Source organism: Miscanthus floridulus, chromosome 13, assembly GCF_019320115.1.
Source record: "Miscanthus floridulus cultivar M001 chromosome 13, ASM1932011v1, whole genome shotgun sequence".
Taxonomy (NCBI): domain Eukaryota; kingdom Viridiplantae; phylum Streptophyta; class Magnoliopsida; order Poales; family Poaceae; genus Miscanthus; species Miscanthus floridulus.
Window position 1 is genome coordinate 80,788,640 of NC_089592.1, and position 10,329 is coordinate 80,798,968.

Consider the following 10,329-nt stretch of genomic DNA (forward strand, 5'->3'; position numbering starts at 1 on the left):
AGAAAAATTATTATATAAGGAAATAAAAATAAAATTCGGCTCGTCGCGTCACGAATGCGGGTTGCCTTTTTGGCGCTCGTGCGTGTGGTTCCCACCGCCGCCGCTCCGCCCTGCTCCTTCCAATTTTCCTCCCAAATAAAAACCAGCCGCAGCGGAGGCGGCGCGACGCGAACCCCCCTCCGAACCCGGCCGCGAAATTCTCCTCGCGGATTCCGCCGCCGCGTCCGTGTCCGTGTCCGCCCCTCGACGAGGTACGAATCGACGACTTCGTTGGAGCAGTTCCTGTTGTCGGCTGCGATTGATTCTCGGGGAGTGCTTTGGCGGTGTCCGACGGGCGGTGAATCGTGCCTGTCCTCCGCTCCCTGCGTGGGTTAGGGTTCGTTCGGGATTCGGATTGCTCTGTCGGACCGAGGTAGTCCAGGGATCATCGGGTGGTTGGGGATGGTTGGTGCGGTCGTTGGATTGGTTTTCGGGTTCAAGTTCCTTTTGTTTCGGACAATGGTCGTGTTTGTAGAATAATATCGATTTGTTTTTTCTAGCTGTCATGCATGTAGTTTTGGCTCGAGCAGTGCTACGGATGTCTTTGGACTGCGAGTCTGCGAGGGTTGCTCCGAGTCCCAGTTGAACTGACTGAATCGGATTAGTTAATTTTTCATTTTTGCCTACTGTGTGTTGCTCCGAGTCCCCATTGAACTGACTGAATCGGATGGATTAGTTAATTTTTCATTTTTGCCTACTGTGTGTAGTTCGATCATTGCAGTGTGCTAAATGTTCTGATTGCCAGAAAACATAGGCTGTTTAGTTTCATTCAGTAAGACTATTCCTTAGTGACTTGCATTGTAGTCTTTTTTTTTCTTTAAAAGGTTCTGACCACATGCATATACTTGGCAGGTTGCTGCGATAGATTCTTCATTCGGGTATTTGATGAGCGAGAATACAAAGCAACTGAGTACTGCAAGTTTGATGGTGTGATGCAACTTGGTTAAGGAAGCTGACTGCTTGAAGTGATCATGACGGACCATCTTGCTATTATTGCGTCCGAGTTAGGGGACGCAACAGATTTCGAGGTTGATGGCATCGACAACCTAAGCGAGAATGATGTCAGTGACGAGGAGATTGATGCTGAAGAGCTTGCCCGGCGAATGTGGAAAGACAAGGTCAAGCTCAAGAGGATCAGGGAGAGGCAGCAGAAGCTCGCTTTGCAGCGGTTGGAGCTGGAGAAGTCCAAGACAAAGAAGATTTCAGATCAAGCTCTCCGGAAGAAGATGACGAGGGCTCAGGATGGGATTCTGAAGTACATGCTCAAGCTGATGGAGGTGTGCAATGCACGGGGGTTCGTGTATGGGATTATTCCTGAGAAAGGGAAGCCTGTTAGTGGCGCATCGGATAACATTAGGGCCTGGTGGAAGGAGAAGGTGAAGTTTGATAAGAATGGGCCAGCAGCGATTGTAAAGTACGAGGTTGAGCACTCGATGCTGAGTAATCCTAAGAGCAGTGGAGCCATGAACCAGCATAGCCTGATGGACCTCCAAGATGGCACTCTGGGTTCATTACTTTCAGCGTTGATGCAACACTGCAGCCCACAGCAGCGAAGCTATCCGTTGGATAAGGGAGTCCCGCCCCCTTGGTGGCCATCAGGGAATGAGCCATGGTGGCCTGCGTTGGGCCTTCCAAAGGGAGAAGTGCCTCCGTACAGGAAACCACATGATCTGAAGAAGGTTTGGAAAGTTGGTGTTCTGACGGGTGTGATCAAGCACATGGCCCCAAACTTCGATAAGATCAGAAATCGTGTAAGGAAATCAAAGTGTCTGCAGGACAAAATGACTGCAAAAGAGAGCCTCATTTGGCTTGGTGTTTTACAACGCGAGGAGAAGTCTATTCACAGTTTTGGCAGTGCTTTACTACCGATTGCCCAGCATAGTACTTCAGAGGACAGAACTGAGGGCATATATAGCAGCAGTGACGAGTATGATGTCGACCGCCTGGAGCAACCTCCTCGTTCTACATCATCCAAAGATGATGAGGGAGATGCTCAGCCTGTTTTGCAGATTAGAGGAGAGCAGACCTCAACTAGAGTGCCTAAGAGAAAGCGTCAAGATAAACCCTCCAAACAACTAGCTATTAGCAAGGAAGAAACGACTAAACCTAAATCTCAACAGGAGAGAAGGCCCTCAGCCCGTCCTCCAGTTGCTGAGGTTGAGGTTGAAGTGACACAAAGAAATGACAATCAGCCAGAAGTAGTGTGCAAAGCAGCTGATAATATGGACTTTATTGACCCAATTGATGTGTTGGGCATGACTAACCAGCCAACGAGCCCTAACCATGCCCCTACAATTGGAGCTTTGCAGCAGCACAGAGATTGTCAAGGGAATTTTCTATCTCCTGGTGCTGTGATCAACAACTACAACAGCAACCAGGCTGCAAGTGCTGCTCAATCAAGCACTTATCTGGGCGACCATCACCTGGCTTGTGAAGGCAGTGATATTGCCAATTCATGGTCTGGACACTCCTTTCGGCAGGATATTGGTCTTGGGCCTATTGGTTTTAATCCTTCACCGGTTGTTCATCAGGGTTTGGCAATGCAGCAGCCACTACCACTGCCTATGGATCACCAAGCGCCTATCATGGGGACAGGTGCTCTCGTCGCGAATGGTTCTTACAGTCTCCCGACGGCAGGCAGTGGGAATTCTGGGACAATCGTTGGTGAGACCCACCAGCAGCTCATGGACGATCCTTTTCTTCGGCGATGCCGGAGACAGCACTTTTGGTGGAATTCCTTTCAGCCTCGTTCCTTTCAGTAGTCCGATGCTCAACTTTGATGACTTGGTGGACGACGAGGACTTGATGCCGTACCTGGGCACATGACACAGGTAGTTTGTCTTTGAATGCCAGTTCTTTGGTTACCTACAACCTCTCTTATATGAATCTGCAAGTAAAATGGTAGTATTTCTTTTGTGTCGTGACATATGCCTGCGTGTCAAATTACTTACCAGGCTGGTTCTCCTGTTTGTAGTGTCCAGTGCATAACTGTGGTGTGGATCGGTGGTTCATGCTCGCGCAGCCTGCTACGGGGAGAGTTGGGTGACATGCTGGTGGAGTGTTGGGTGTTGAATGCAGCTGCTGCAGCTCGTGACCCATTCGCGGCGCCATCCTGAGATGGCCATTGCTTTGTAATATAATAACAAGAATAATGTACTGGATGTCAAATGCCATATCGTTGTAAGTAGGGATGAAAACGGTACGGATATTTTCCGACCGTATTCGAAACCGAATCCGTTTAGAGGGGTTGAGATCTGTCCATATCCGAGTCCGGATATCCAACATCCGATACCGTATCCGTATCTGAATACTCAAATCGCATATTTATGATGTCGATATCCAATCGTATTCTATCTGACATAGTTGACACTATCCGTATTCGAATCCGAATCCGGACAGAAATATAAAAACAAATGTAATATCGGTGATATCCGTCCGTATCCGATCCAGTGAACTTTTAGCCTGTAGAGCAAGTTAGTATTTCGTGGTTCAGCTGCTGGCGGAGAATTTCCGCAGCCGTTTAAAGGATTTTATTTTATTTATTTATTGCCGTGTACAGTTTTTTTTTTTTTTTGAGGTTTGCAGTAGCTTTGTGTCCTGCTTGTCTTTGTTTTTCTGCGTGGGCATGCATTTGTAATCTTGCGCGAATGGCAGGCGTGAGCAGCGCTGCAGCGGCCATGGCAGACGCCTGCACTTGGCGAAATGCCAAGGCTCACTTCTGGGCTGATCGGAGGTATCGGAGGTTAGCAGTACCCTTCCTCTGTAATCATGCATAATCCCTTATTCCCTTTGGTTTAATGGCAAAGAGCCCCAGAAGCCAGCTTTACCGGTTCCCAGTGTTCTTTTCTTAAGAAGGGACGCCAAAAGCTTTACCACGATTTTTATTAGACGAAGAAAATAAAAATATAGTGTCGACCTAGTTTTTAAGTGGAAACTGGATAAAAAAACCACCAACTGAGAAAGTGCACCACTAATCCTGACCAACGAAACATCGCCCAAACAACTAATGACTTTGCCCCATAACTTGCTCGACCTTGAGCCAACTTGGTCAAAAGTGACCCAAATAGCAACTCAACTGCATAAACTAAACAAGAAAAAACAAGCATAACAACTGCAATGCGGAGGAAACGACTATCAGACAATTAGAAAAAGAAACACAACACAGAGATCACCAACAACTAAGAAGAAACACCACCACCTCTGACCGAAAGCAACACCAGACTTAGAATCCCTGAAGCGAGGTAGAGAGTTAACATGTTGAAGGCAACTTGGTCAAAAGCGACCCAACTAGCAACTCAGTTGCACAAACTAAACAAGAAAAAACAAGTATAGCAACTGCAATGGGAAGGAAATGACTAACTGACAACTAGAAAAAGGAACACAACACAGAGATCAACAACAACTAAGAAGAAACACCACCACCTCTGACCGAAAGCAACACCAGACTTAGAATCCCTGAAGCGAGGTAGAGAGTTAACATGTTGAAGGCAAGTTTGACCGGACTGTCCTAGAAAAAACTTCCAACTACGCCACACTCATTCGAGTTTTCTTCACCTTCTTGGGTTGTCCGTGCTCGATTAGGGCCGTGAGTGCCTCCATGCTTTGTTTGGTTAGCGGACGGTCCAAGTACTGCCCTAAGTGATTAAACTCATTAGGGCTTGAGGCATCAGTTGAGGAAGGAGATGGATCCCCCAACTTTTTAGCACCCACATCTTGTGTTAGTTGCATTGAGTTCTTCCCTGGTGTTCTCTTTGCTTTCTCTGCTAGTTTGCAACTTTTTCGTTGGCTATCTTGCATTGTCACTATCTCAGTTCTTGTGGGTGTTTGTGTTTGCTCAGTCGTATGATACTCTGATAAGTTTGGTGGCAATTACAACAAAGGTGCTGGTATCGGTAAAGTGATATGGTCGATAAACTGCTCAATAGTCATGATATCTTCAGGTAGCTTCTCAATAATTAGAGTTCTTGTTAGTGATTGTGTTTGCACAACTTGCTCAGAGTCTTGTAGCCCAGTAGCCCTGTTGAGTAGAGGCGTTGCCGCAACATGAACCTCTTGTGGAGTTAGTGATGGCACCATATTGCCATCATCACTTTTGCGTGTCTCATGCTCCTCTTCGCTCACGCTCTTTTTCCTGCGCCTATACACCAACAATTCTTTAGTTACTTCTATCTTTTCATTTGTTGGTGGGTGAACAAGATGATCAGTAAACTCCTCTAGTGGTGGTGGGAACATTGTGATGGAGTCATTTATCTATACTTCTTCAGGTGCATCTGCTGTAGTGCCCTCTTGTATGCTCAATGGAACCTTCTCTCTCTCAAACAAGGTCACTTGGTCAACTTCCATGGTTGATACGGCACCCACTGTTGGAGTAAACCATGCACAATCAGCTGCAACCTCTAGCATCTTAAGGATTCTGCTCTTAACCTGTACTAATGGTGATGATGTTGAACAGGGAATGACTATTGGTGACATAGAGATATGTGACTCAAACAATATAGGGTCATATGAGTAAATGCTCTGGCCAGGAGTAGAGGCGTTACCCAAGAAAAGGAAGTTGCTGTCATCGTAAAGTGTTGGCAACTCATCATTGCAAACCTTGAAGAGTGGAGTTGCAAAGGTGACGTGCTTGGTTATCTTCCTTTTCCTCCTATCGTAGCCATAGTCGTTTCCATGAGCCAAAGTAGATAAGGCCTCCTTATGCAACCCAGTACACATAAAGGGGGGGACGAAGGACTAGAGCAAGGAGGAGGGGACCCATGAAGATCGCCCCTGCCATGACGATGACCCATAGAGTTGTAGAAGTCGTCCATGGGCCCTCGCCGACGCAAGTCATGGTCCTCCACAATTCGGTTGTGGTGGTGAGGTCTGCGCCTAGGGCAGGAGAAGGATCTATGACCCTCATTTAACCAATGCCAACATCTTGTTCTATGACAGCAAGTGGCCACACGATGGTCGGTAGATAGGCAATTAAGGCAGCGTCCTTTAACGTGCTCAAGGAATTTTCTCTGTCTATCTGATTGGTGCATATTTGAAAGTGGGTTTGGCTGACACTGTTCCTTCTTCCACCCGTTGGTGGGAGGAGCTCTGATCGATGACCATGCATAATTTGCCTCTATGGCATGGAATTGTGGAGAGGGTGGCTGAGATGGCCCTGCTGTAGCTATATCTTGTGACTTATGAAAGTGATTGAGACCCAATGGAGAAGCCAAACTTCTTGGTATGACCAGAGACTCCTTGGGTTGAGCAGACTGACAAGTCTCCTCCTACATGGTGGCAAGGTGGGAGCCAAAGGCATGCCACGCCGAGTGATGATTAGGGCAGGCAAAACGAACATCTAAAGAACTTGAAAGATGCTAGCTTGAAAGCTTTCCCACAGACTGGCCTGGATGTTGATCCTTTGAGTAGGTAGCCTTTTGTTTGTCCTTTTGGAGGTAGGAGCATTCCTTCCTCTTGTTATCTTCAAACACTTGAATGTTGGGCTCAAATTGATTGATGTTGTTGTCAGCAAGAGGATCCCAAGCTTGGGGAGGAGGTCTATGTCATAGAAGGATATCTTGCAGCAAGGGGTCCTGAAATGCATCCACAGTCCTCCCCTCAGCCTGTTCAAGTTTGAATTGGTTGGCTTCATGCTTCGAATCATTGGCAAGATCTCGAAGGAACGGCTTGACTACTTTGTAATCTGATTCTCCTGATGCGATCTTGATACCCTCTGTAGTTGTGTTGCTGCTTTTCCCCATGTCACCGGCTCATAAATGCAGTGCCGACAAATCTCTCGCAGGGCGCTCAACCTGTATCCATGGGACATAGGCGCAGGACCATAAGCGGGAAATGGAACATAGATCAGGCGTCTGATGGGATGGGGTGTCGAGCTGGAGCTGCAGCGGTGGTGCATATGACGGGTAGGGGCGGAGCTACTGCAGCGGTGGGCGGACGAGGCTGGGAGGCTGCTGTGGTGGGCGAACGAGGCTGGGAGGCTGCTGAGGTGGCGGGTGTGGCGAGGAGGGGAGGACCTACTGCAGCTGTGGATGCGACGGAGCTCGCTCCTAGTGTTCTTTAGTTCCTTTTTCTGTGGCCAACGCCAGGCCACGGAGGGAGGAGATGGAACAATGGATGATGGCCAAGGAGGATGACAGTGCCTGAGCATGTTTCGTCGGTAAGGGTTGGAGGAGCATAGCCCCTGCCGCTGTAACGACAGTCGGCGGGCGAGCTCTTATCCGAGTTGTTGCTGGCACTGGGTCAACTGCTTCAGGATTCTAACCGCTTCCCTCTTTGTTTTGCCATGCTTTGGTTGGTAAGTTACCTGTAAGGAAAATGGACCCAAGGCCTATTTACTTTGGATTATGATGTTTGATGACCAACACAATCAAATTAGACTAATGAATTTGCAAGTAATTGTTTTGTAGTTCAATAGGGTACAAGACGTGACTTGGACGAATACGACATGATGATCCCATGATCAACACCATAAGCAAGACCCTAGAAGCATAAGAGAAGACCTAATATATCAAGCATAGTCCAAGCACGAAGATGGGAACCAAGCCGGACACAAGATCGCAAAGAAACGAGCTCGGTAAAGGTGACCGGACGCGGCCCTTATAGTGATCGAACGTGTCCGATCAGTTGCTCGGCAACAGCAGGCATCAACAGCTATGATCGAACGCTGAGCGAAGCAGTGACCGGACACACCGATGACACTATTCTTCATCACGTCAATGTTTTCAGCGTGATCGGACGTAGCGGCACTGGACGATCGGACGTACAAAGTACAGCATCCGATCAAGTCCAGAGAGGTTCTAGAGCAGCGCCAGGGCGACTGGACACGTCCGATCGAGTGAGACCGGACTCGGTCCAGATTCCGATCAACGCGCGCGCTCTAACGGTCGGGACGACCGAACGTGTCCGGTCAGGACGACAGCAGCGTCCGGTCAGTAGCAGAAAGCTAGGTTTCGCCCCCAACAACTACTTTCTTCATGGGTGAAAGGTCCTAATAGCTAGAGAGGGTGAATAGCCTATTAAAATTTTTTTATAATAACACTTAGCAAACCGGTTGGACAATTATGAGGCGAAGTAAGTGTTGCGCTAGCCTACTAAAAATACAAGCCACCTACCACAATTCTAGTTTCTATAGTTTCTAATCACACAATGGCTATGCCACTATACTAAGTTAGTGTGCTCTCAAAGGCTAACTAAAGAGCCACACTAACCAAACTAACAAGCTCTCACAACTAGCTACACTAAAGAGCTTGATAACTAGTTTACGGTAATATAAAGAGAGTGAGCAAGATAGTTATACCGCCGAGTCGAGGAGTGAACCAATCAATCACAAGAATGAATACCAATGAAGACCAATCACCTCGGAATCAAATGATGACACAATAATTTTTTACCGAGGTTCACTTGCTTGCCGACAAGCTAGTTCTTGTTGTGGTGATTCACTCACTTGGAGGTTCACACGCTAAATGGCATCACACGTCAAACCCTCAATAGGATGCCGCACAACCAACACAAGATGATGATCACACAAGCCACGAGCAATTCATTAGAGTACCTTTTGGCTCTCCGTCGGGGAAAGGTCAAGAACCCCTCACAATCACTACGATCGGAGTCGGAGACAATCACCAACCTCCGCTCGACGATTCTCGCTGCTCCAAGCCGTCTAGGTGGCGGCAACCACCAAGAGTAATAAGCGAACCACGCAGCGAAACACAAACATCAAGTGCCTCTAGATGCAAACACTCAAGCAATGCACTTGGATTCACTCCTAATCTCACAAAGATGTTGAATCTATGATGGAGATGAGTGGAAGGGCTTTGGTTAGGCTCACAAGGTTGCTATGTCAATGCAAATGGCCAAGAGAGTAAGCTAGAGCCGGCCATGGGGCTTAAATAGAGAGCCTCCATGAATAGAGCCGTTGGGCTCCTCACTGCACTAAACACGGGGCGATCGGACGCGTAGGTCAGATCGACCGGACGTAGAACCCCAGCGTCCGGTCGCCCGATGCTTGCCGTGTGTCATCGGCTTCAAATGTTGATTGTCCGATCTCAACGGTCATCAGTACATTTAAGTAGTGACCGGACACGCTGCTCAAAGTGACCGGACGCACCAACACCAGCGTTCGGTCGTTTCCAGTAAGATACCAGAAGCGAAAAATCACGACCGGACTCACCCAGCGTCTGGTCACACATCGTTCCCCTGTGCGCTGCATATGTCATCATACGTCATACTGACCGGACTCAGACCCTGAGCGTCTGGTCATTTCTTGTGCCAACGTCCGGTCATGAGACCGAAACCGCATGCTCACCGCAACCACTGACCGGACGCTCCGGTCCTACCGAGACCAGCGTCCGATCACTTACAGTGACCCCCCGTCTTTTCTGTATAGGGTGTCGGTGGCACCGTCGGACTGTTCGCACTCTACAGGCGAACACTCTGCCGGTGAAGTTCCTAACCCTTGCTCAAATGTGCCAACCACTAATTGTATCACCTTGTGCACATGTGTTAGCATATTTTCACAAATGTTTTCAAGGGTGTTAGCATTCCACTAGATCCTAAATGCATATGCAATGAGTTAAAGCATCTAGTGGCACTTTGATAACCGCATTTTGATAAGAGTTTCAGCCCTCTTAATAGTACAACTATCAATTCTAAATGTGATCACACTCTCTAAGTGTCTCGATCACCAAAAATAAATTTGCTCCTACCACTTATACCTTTGCCTTAAGCCTTTTGTTTTTCTCTTTCTTCTTTTCAAGTCCAAGCACTTAATCACCATCATGGCATCGCCATCATCATGTCATGATCTTCATTTGCTTCACCACTTGGAATGTGCTACCTATGTCATGATCATTTGATAAACTAGGTTATCACTTAGGGTTTCATTAATTCACCAAAACCAAACTAGAGCTTTTAATGGGGCTTATAAATAGACCCCCAACCGGCCATTTGAGGGGTGTAGAGTTGAGAAAACATACCAAAGGTGTTGATACACTATTTTAGTGATCTCCACTTGCATAATGCTTAGTGATTCATTAGGTGATTAGCATAGGTGCTTTGCGAAGTGCTTAGGTTGATTAGACCACCGCTTATGCGCTTGCTCTAGGTTTAGGCCTAGTGTTTAGTGAGGTATGCATACCTCTTACCACTCGGTGCTTGCGCGCACCATTGTTGTACATCGAAGGGGCTTGTAGTCTTGCGAGATCACACCAATCGTGTTTATGGTGTGGCCGCCACCGTGTACCGGAGGGAACAAGGCCCGTGGCATTTCATCCGGAAGCTTGATAGTGAAGACGA

General features: G+C 47.7%; 1 pseudogene; it reads left to right on the top strand.

Moving 5' to 3' along the window:
• Nucleotides 1-77: 77 nt before the first annotated feature.
• Nucleotides 78-3,371, top strand: LOC136500904 (ETHYLENE INSENSITIVE 3-like 3 protein; annotated as a pseudogene).
• Nucleotides 3,372-10,329: the final 6,958 nt, after the last annotated feature.